Below are 8,756 nucleotides of genomic sequence, written 5' to 3' on the forward strand. Positions count from 1 at the left end.
TTTAAGTGGGAGCAGGTTGGGTCGGCTGCTTTTTCAAAATTTAGATTGGATGTGCAGCAGATGCTAAGTAGATTGCTCTAGAAATGGGTCGGAAACACCAGAGTGTTAGCGTTGGAGGTAGGCAGAGTGAAACTCTTCATCCTTGAAGATGTGTGCAAGGGAGAGGGACAGTGGCTACTCTTCATGCTTTTGTCCTATTAATAGCAGTATTTTTCATGACACGAGCATATAGGGATTAACGCTCCTGTTTTTCACCAGACCAAGTCTGGATTTTTAAAATAAATTCCGTGCATCTTTAAGCATGTGGTCCCTTCCTGGCTGGCTGGAGGAGTTCATCTGTCTTGGCTGGGTTTTTCAGTGCTCTCTTCCCACATCCAGAGTCAAGATTAATTTCCATTGTAACCAATTCTTGCCATATTATCATAGAATCGTGGAATGGTTTGGGGTTGGAAGGGACCTTAAAGATCATCTTGTTCCAACCCCCCTGCCATGGGCAGGGACACCTCCCGCTATTATCACAAGATCCTTGATAATGCTTGAATGGACCAATTTGGTCCATTAAAAGAGATCGCATCATAGGTGTGCTCTCTAGAGCTTAAAAAAGTTGCTTTTGATTCAAAACCAAAGTAAAGCAAGTTTAAAATGAAAATGTAACGACTGGCCTTGTATCCCTTTTGTCGTGGGGATGATCCCATTGAACGTAATGAGAATGAGTAATGTAGGCTGCATTTGTCAGCACAGGTCTGAGTATATGAATATGCCATTGACTCAGCTGAAAAAATAAACCTGCGACATTGAGGCTGTCTCTGGGTTGGTGGCACCAGGGAAGGGGGACAGTTCTTCCAAGCGCAGAAGACGGGACATTTCCTCTGACAGCACTCTGGGTCCACAGATGTTTGTGCATGATACACTGCCACTGAACCAACTGGTGCATTGGATAGTACTGCATTAGTTAAAATAGTCTCAGGACAGAAAAAATTTGAAGGGAACACGTTTAGGTATGCAGAGGGAAGCGAGCAATCCACGTGGTTTCTTACACAAGGTTACTTGCTATACCTACCTTAAGAGGGCATGAAATGCACACAAATGCACAATGCATTTTTATCCTTAAGCAGGTTATGAAACAGTGGTGGAGTCAAGTGTCCCTGTTTTGGGGCTTGGGGCACACTGTATCAGAGCAGTGCGGTGGAATCCCAAGCTTTCCTTTGCTTGAGGCTGCTAACGGCTGTGAGAAGTTTCATCCTGGTGGGCACAAAGATATGTGATACTGAGATCCCCTTGCCCCCCATTCCTGTTGACTTCAGCAGGCAGCCAGAAGACTCAGGATCTCGGAGGAGCTGCTCAACACCTAGAAGGGCTGATCATTAAAAAAGCATTATAAATCTCTGAATGGTTTATGGTTTATGAGGGAAATAGCAATTGATTCCTCAACGGGGCCATTACTCTCCACTATTGCTATCATTCAAATGGCAATAATGTTGGTTATTTACCTTCAATTAAAATATCTAGTTAGTTGTGATGTCATTTAAAATAGCACTATAATGTGTTTAGTGCTCCCTTATCAAACACCATAGATAAACTACTCTTGGCAACAGGGGATAGTGATATGAAATGAAAAATTGGGTGAGGGAGTGAGACGGAGGAAAGAATATGCAAGTCTTTTACTGGATTATTATTCCTACAGGCCTACGTCCTCTTGGACGCCAGGCTGGAGGTGAGACTGTGGGCTCCTTTGCAGCGACACCCCATGGGTCCTCAGAATGGGTCAGGGAAGATCCATCGGGCACCCAGGGAGCACAGAGAAGTCACCTCACTCTGCAGACTACCAACTGACCGAAATCCATCGGTCTTCTGGTACCACTCCTCACCAGGGATGGTTCTTCATCAGACCTCTTCCAGACTCTTTTTAACCCAAACTGTTTCCCCAAATAGCAGGAGTCATCTTCAGTACTATTCTCCCTATTTTCCTCAAATCCGAAATCTGAAGATAACTCGCTTCACTTAACGTGGTGGGTTTTTTTCTCATTCTCTGGTTCTTATTCTGGTTGTGACCGCTCTCTGTGGTCATAACAGAATTTTCTGTTTTATGAACAAACCGAAGAGATTCTCAAGACCCTCACCTCCCCGTTGCCCCCTGTGCATGAAGTTAAAAAAACTTTAAAAAAACATTAAAAAAACCACCTTCTCCATGGCTTGATGCTTACGTAGGCTCTTTTTTACACAAACGTGGAAATAAACGCATAAAGAACCTCAATTAGTGGAGAGAATAATTAAAAGAAAAATATAATGGGTTTAGTATCTACAAGGGCTTTCCTTGCTGTGCTGCCTCCAGCATGGCTATGTTGTAGAAATTTGTCCCTTTGGGAGGCTGCGGCAGCAGACAACGTTGGTATGTCACTGACAGACACCCTGGCATTTTGCTGGTGGTTGTACGTCGGCTGAAGGCTAATGCCATTTAAGAAGGTTGCTTTGTTAGGTGACCAGAAACACTTCGGTAATGTCAGATTTCTGCATTGACTAAAGCAAGCTTGTGGCAAGAAAGGTAACTCATGTTGACAACCTTCTGCGGCGTGGTCCAAATAAAAGCAATCAAGACGCTTATTCTGGGGAAGGGGAAAATAATTTAGGAGTATTTGGAGCAGCTTCCTGAGGAACACTACATTAAACTGAGTTACATAGTAACAGATTGAATTTGGAGTCTTAACTTTAACTTTAATTTTATTTTGTGTAGATTTAGATCAGATTTATGTGCAATGTCATGCCCTTTGTTTGCAGAGAGAAATCCTCAGCTAATCTGCCCGAAAACTGATGGTATGATACCGCCTCATATTATTTTCATGTTTGTTATGAGTTTGCATTATGAGCTCTATAATCACACAAATAATACAGCCTACAGGGACAATGAGCAAATCGACCTAAATTAAATAAGTATCTGGATGTGTACATGCTCATCTGCATATGTTATCATTACACCAATGATACTGGTATTTATTTTCAGGGGACCTGAAGAGCTTCATCAGCAAAAGCAGTCTAAGTTCACGCCACAAAAAAAAAAAACAACCCGTCAGAAACAACAGCAATACTTTGCACTAAACCAACATTTTACATTTTGAAAGCTAATATTAATGTGTTTGTTATTTTTTCTCCGGGAGTGCTTTAAGGAATTCTTCAAAGTCTTTGGGGTTTATCTTTTTTTTATTTTTTTTTTTTTAATTAGAAGAAGAAATCACCTCTCTCTCCCTGACTCTGAAGACAGCCTTTCCCACAGCAGAGGGACATCCAAGGGAGGCGGAGAGACCGTTGCTTCCTCTGCGTTACTGCAAATGCACCGATGTTTTCTGTGACTGCGGTCACTTGGTTCTCAAGGTACTTTTAGGGATCAGTGTCACTTTCAGGTATCGCTTGCTTGCCAAATATGAATTTACAATTCTGCATTTTGCTTCATGCTGGTGACAGCCCGACCAGTATTTAAAGAGCTACAGAAAATGCTGTTTGTTGATTTGGTTCCCATCACGTTGGTGTCGTCGCTGTGAACAGAAGTTAGAAAGAACTAGAAATTCAGGTCTGGTGGTTGTGTGTGTTGAAGGAGAAGCTTCTCAATGTATTTCCAAATCCCCTGACCACAGTTGTTCATGGGCCATGCCGTGCGCTTCCAGTGCGTGCTGAATTCCGTGCAACCCTATTATTATCTATTTACCTGCTATAGAGTTCCTGTTGCCATAACATGTGAGGCTCTACTAAGCGCTTAGTAACAGAAACAAAAGGCTCTTCCTCTTTCTTCCCTTCCATCCTGCAGAAGAAATAGTAGAATAGTAGGAGATTATTTAGAGCATCATAGCTCTGTTTTAATTTACTTAAGTACTCGAGCGTGTTTGAAAAAGCGGTCTGCTAAAAAGATGAGGTTTTGTATTAATTTGTGGTAAGATGCTTTCTGTGATCATTCTTTACAGCCCGCATGGCTTCTGAGAAAGCTGTCACTTAAGAAAACAACAGCACTCAGGTTTTCTTGTCAGAAAACACCTCTTGCAGGGTGTCATGTTTAGAGAGCAAGAAAAAAAGTCAAAGACAAGTAATGGCTCCTTTAGGCAGAGAGGGTCACACTCACAGGTTTTAATTCCAGCAATAGTATGTACTAAAATGACCTTATATATATAGATTGGGACGACAGGATTGTCTACTGAAAACCACTGTGTAGCACAGTGAATTTCAATGAAGATATGCATTGCAGAGTGCAAATGGCGGGAGATGCAGAAAAAAGAAAGATGGATGTAAGGTGAATATTGGACAATGATCCATGAACTGCAATTCTTCACAGCCAAGTATATTCTGTGACTTACTAATTTTCCCTTATAAGAAATTGGAATGAATGTTATTTTCCATTTTAGAGTAATTGTGTAGCAATTCTTCATGGTTTTGCTTCTCGGGCAGGGGGCAAACTATGCAAAAGTATTTTAAAGACATATTCAAAATTGCTGTTAAAAATGCTTCAACGTGCAAATTTCCTTACAGTTTAGACTTTGTTTTCTTAAAGTTAAATGATGTGCATATATCAGAATATTTTGGGTAATCGCGCAGCTTATGCTAAGTAACTATTTCAAGTTGTCTTCAATACCAGTATGTTTCCACATACTTACCTTGAAGTGTTAATGACATTTATTCTGGTAATTTTTACTCTACTAACATGCTCTTTCGGCACTTTAAAGCACTGATACATTTTACTCAAGAAAATGTCTTAATTTACCTCAATGGAGAAATTGACTTGAAAAGCAGCACAAATCCTTGCTTATATAGAAAGTTTGTCTTGAAGTTAATGAGCTTATTTGCCTACGTAAGGATGTGGGCATAAGGACTGCTCAAGTGAGCACAAGTTTCACAACTGGATGCAAAGTCATTTTAGCTTATTTCAAACCAACCCCTTGAAATAGCTCGAGCTCCTGAGAACTGATTCTCAAAACAGTATTTTTGAAAAGATGAAAACATAAACGGAAAAGAGCAAGAGAATTTGAAATTTTAAACACAAAAGTTTAATTAAAAGACATTGAGTTTACTGGTGATGGTTATTCAAAGCAAATTTTTGGTCCCCACTGGGTTGTATCCAGTGTCCATTGCAGTCTTTTTCCACTGGGAGTAAGAGACTCTTTATGGACGTAAAGAGCTTTCTCTTGCCTCCAGGAACATCTCAACACACACACAATGCATCAGTCTTCCTTGCAGCATAGTATGAATTATTATTAGAAACACATCAATAGAATATTATGTATTTGTAATCTTGGCATGAGGTATGATTTATTTACAACCTTGCATCTCGGCTTCTTTTTTATTCCCTTTCCTCTCTGTATCTTCTTTCTTCTGAATGATCTTACACTTGCTGCTTCAGGATTCTCCACGGCGTTTAATGTTTTAGTAAGGTGGCAGTCTCTCCTTTCCCTCTTCATGGTACCATTTCATCCTGATGTGCTGAGAGATGCATGCTTTTACCTCTGCATCTGACAAAAGGTGCTCCATGAAGCGTGTGAGCAAGCAAGTGAAGATATCTCTGTGTGTGTGTGTGTCCCCTCCTTCCTCCGATGCTGGAAGACCTGGTTGCTTCAGACAGGAACTAGAGTAGTTACAGCCCATTAAAAACTATGCCAGATGAAACTTAAACTGGCATTGCATAAACAGGACACACAATGGGCAGGCACTGGATAAAACATTTATTTTCAGTTGTTATTGATGACCTTTCAGAAGTTGCTCGTGGCTCTACTTTGGCCTGTCACTTGTGAGCTAAAGGGTCATCAATAACTTATGGAAATAAATGTCTTATTGATAGTCTGGCTACTGCAAGTCCAGTATATTTTCTCACATACAGACACACAGGCACAGAAAATACAAATCACAGAGAAACCACTTTTGATATTAGCATCTGTCATTTTATCTTTAGAAAAATGTGGCTTTCTAGGTTTTCTGGCTTTCCGTCTTTTTTCTGTTTCCTTCTTTCTTCCTTTTCTTTCCCTTTCCTTCCTTCCTTTCTTTCTCCTGTTTCTTTTCTTTCTTTCTTTCTTTCTTTCTTTCTTTCTTTCTTTCTTTCTTTCTTTCTTTCTTTCTTTCTTTCTTTCTCTCTCTTTCGTTCTCGCTCTCTTTCTTTCTCTCTTTCTCTCTCTCTTTTTCTCTTTCTTTTCCTTTCTCTCTCTCTCTCCCCTTCTTTCATCTTCTATTTCTTTCTAGTATTTCGTAAAGATATTCCCCTAATTTATTTATAAGGGTAAGTCTCCAGAACAAGGTAGCATTACTGAGCTGGCTTACCAGTTCCTCTATACACGAGTACATTCATAATTGATGAAATGGTCTATAGTGTTGTGGCTAGAATAAACTTAAGGTCAAATCTCTGGGAGAGCAAATCTTGCCATTATTCCTGATGAGAAATAAATACGTGCAGAAACTAAAAAGTGCGGAGCTGAAAGGGAATAAAACTGAATGTATAAGGGCATTTTGAACAATTCATTCCAAAGTGAAAGTGCTTTTTCTTAAGTTTTTCTTCATTGCCTTGATCTTCCTAAAACTGTTGTTGGGGCAGGTTAATGACTGACCTTTGAGGGAACCACATACCAGTCTTTGTTCCCTAGCAGTCAGGATCTTGCAGAGGCTTGAAACCTTTGAGAGAGAGAATAGGATTAAACTGCTGTATGAAGTCCAGCGCAGGTGATGATCAATGGGAGCAGAGGAGGAGTTTCTCAGGACGCTCTCTCCCTTCCCCCACTAGCTGGAATTTATTTCGTTTACTGCAAATATACCTAATGGAGACGGCTGACTGTCAATGATTGTTCTCAGATTAATTTCCCTTAAGCAGCCGTCAAAAGCACGCGGTGTTAAAATCCCAATAAGATTTTAAAGGTTACAGGTCACTTAGATTTAAACATCATCTTGAGCTGTTAAAATCAGAAAGATTTAACTCGAGCCTCACACTAAAATCATATTTACATAAACTCAGCTTACTTGCCAGCCTCCAATTTCCAGAGTGTCCTGCAAACTAGAAAAAGATGAGTGTTTGATCCTGCAACATGCGTGTGTCCTGGCTGACCTCAGATAAATCAATGTTTGCACTGATCCGCGCATGCCTGTCCTAATGCATAGCTGTGCACCCATGAATGATGCCATCGCTCCTAATATGTTACACCGACTGCAAAGTCCCTTCGCAGGCAGACTTTTGCAGGGGGTTTAGCTTTCACCTCACCCGCAGACAGAATCTGCACCGCTTGCATTGATTTAAAAATCCATCCTCGGCGTTAGGGCTGGGATGCACGGGTCCCCTCCCCATCCTCCCTCCTCCCCAGACCCCGGGTCGGTGGCTGGCCCTGGGCAACCCGCACCCTGTCCTCGCAGGGCCCTTTGCCCACCCCAGCTCTGCAGCGAGGGGCTGCTGCTGCTCCCCAGCCACCTCCTCTCACACCGCTGCTCCTTTGGGTGGCCGAGCCGTTGCTGCGACAAGGGTCTGCAAGAGATGGGTGACATTTCAGCAACAGCTTCTGCTGCCTTTGAAGGCTTCTGTGTGACTGCAAGCGGTTGTAATTATTCCTAAAGGTTTGGGCTCAGCCTCTTTTTCTTCCCTGAGAACTTACGCACCAAACCAATTTATTAACAGGATCATTAAAATAAGCAGAATTACAATGAAAACCATCGCGAGCGTCCCACCTGCCTGGCCACAAACAGCTACTCCGCACAATGCCAAGCGAAGTAAAACAGAAAACTGTGTAATTGATTTAAGTTGCTCTAAGATTTTACTGATCGAGGAACCGTAATGTCACGTCTCCTCCTCCTCCTCCTCAGCCTGGAAGGGCTCCCATGCATGCAGGCTCTGAGGCCCGCAGCTAGAGGTGCTGTGTGATGATGATAAAATCCAGAGGAGCTGTAGTTTCTGACTGACGGATGGGGGGCCAGTTCATTCGCTGCTAAAAACCCTGCGCTCTGCAACAATTTAATGCCTTCACTGGGAGAAATTTCTGTTTAAACCCAACCTGCGTCTCCTGATGGGTCACAAAGCAGCTACGCTGGCTTTTGCGGACTGGTCTTTGTGCTGAACCCACTGAAACGAATGTAAAGAGCAGATCCATGTAAATAACAGCATGTAAATAACAACCGACATTAAGGAACAACCTCATTTTCTCATTCTGAGCCTAACTAAGTCCCTCAGTGAGGACTGCAGCCGCCCATGAAGAACCGCAGTAAGGAAGTAACGAAGAATTTCTATTTCATTGAAAATTTCAATGTTTACTACATCGCAATGAAGCAACCCGCTCATTGCAGGCTCGAGGAGGATATTTTACGGAAACCGGCTAAATTACAACTATAACCGTGTATTCTGCAGTGTGGGAATCTCGCTGCTGAAAAGCAGTGGGAAACTTCGGGGCTGAATGGCGGGGGGGGGGGGGGGGGGGGAGTTTAGGCGGGCTGGCAGGGCTTCTAAACCTTGCCTGGAGCGCAGTGAAAAAGCCCCTCGATTCCTTCAGGAAAGAACCTTTTTTTTTCTTTTTTTTTTTTTTTTTTTTGGCCTAAAAGCGGCTGTAAAAGCGCCCGGGGACGCACTTTGAGGGTGGGGGGGGGTGGGGGGGCGACACCTCCATTCACACCACGGCGAGCTGGCACGGTCCGGGCAAGAACCTTTAGAGCGGGGGCCAAGGGGATGCCAGTCGCCCCCCCGGCGTGGCTGCGGGGATGGGGGGTGGGGGTGGGGGGGGGGAGGGCACGGCGGGAGGAGGGGGGGGACGAGCGGGACACCG

At 42.9% G+C, this 8,756-nt stretch overlaps 1 long non-coding RNA gene across 1 annotated transcript; it reads right to left on the bottom strand.

Annotated features, from left to right (window-relative positions):
• Positions 1-3,264: 3,264 nt before the first annotated feature.
• LOC134510700 (uncharacterized) lies at positions 3,265-7,607 on the bottom strand. The gene is made up of 3 exons (XR_010069689.1): positions 7,418-7,607; positions 6,570-6,633; positions 3,265-3,790 (listed from the first exon to the last, which is right to left on the bottom strand). It is a non-coding gene; the product is annotated as an uncharacterized LOC134510700 (long non-coding RNA).
• Between the last annotated feature and the right edge of the window lie 1,149 nt (positions 7,608-8,756).

Source organism: Chroicocephalus ridibundus, chromosome 2 (genome assembly GCF_963924245.1).
Source record: "Chroicocephalus ridibundus chromosome 2, bChrRid1.1, whole genome shotgun sequence".
In the NCBI taxonomy this organism is placed as follows: domain Eukaryota; kingdom Metazoa; phylum Chordata; class Aves; order Charadriiformes; family Laridae; genus Chroicocephalus; species Chroicocephalus ridibundus.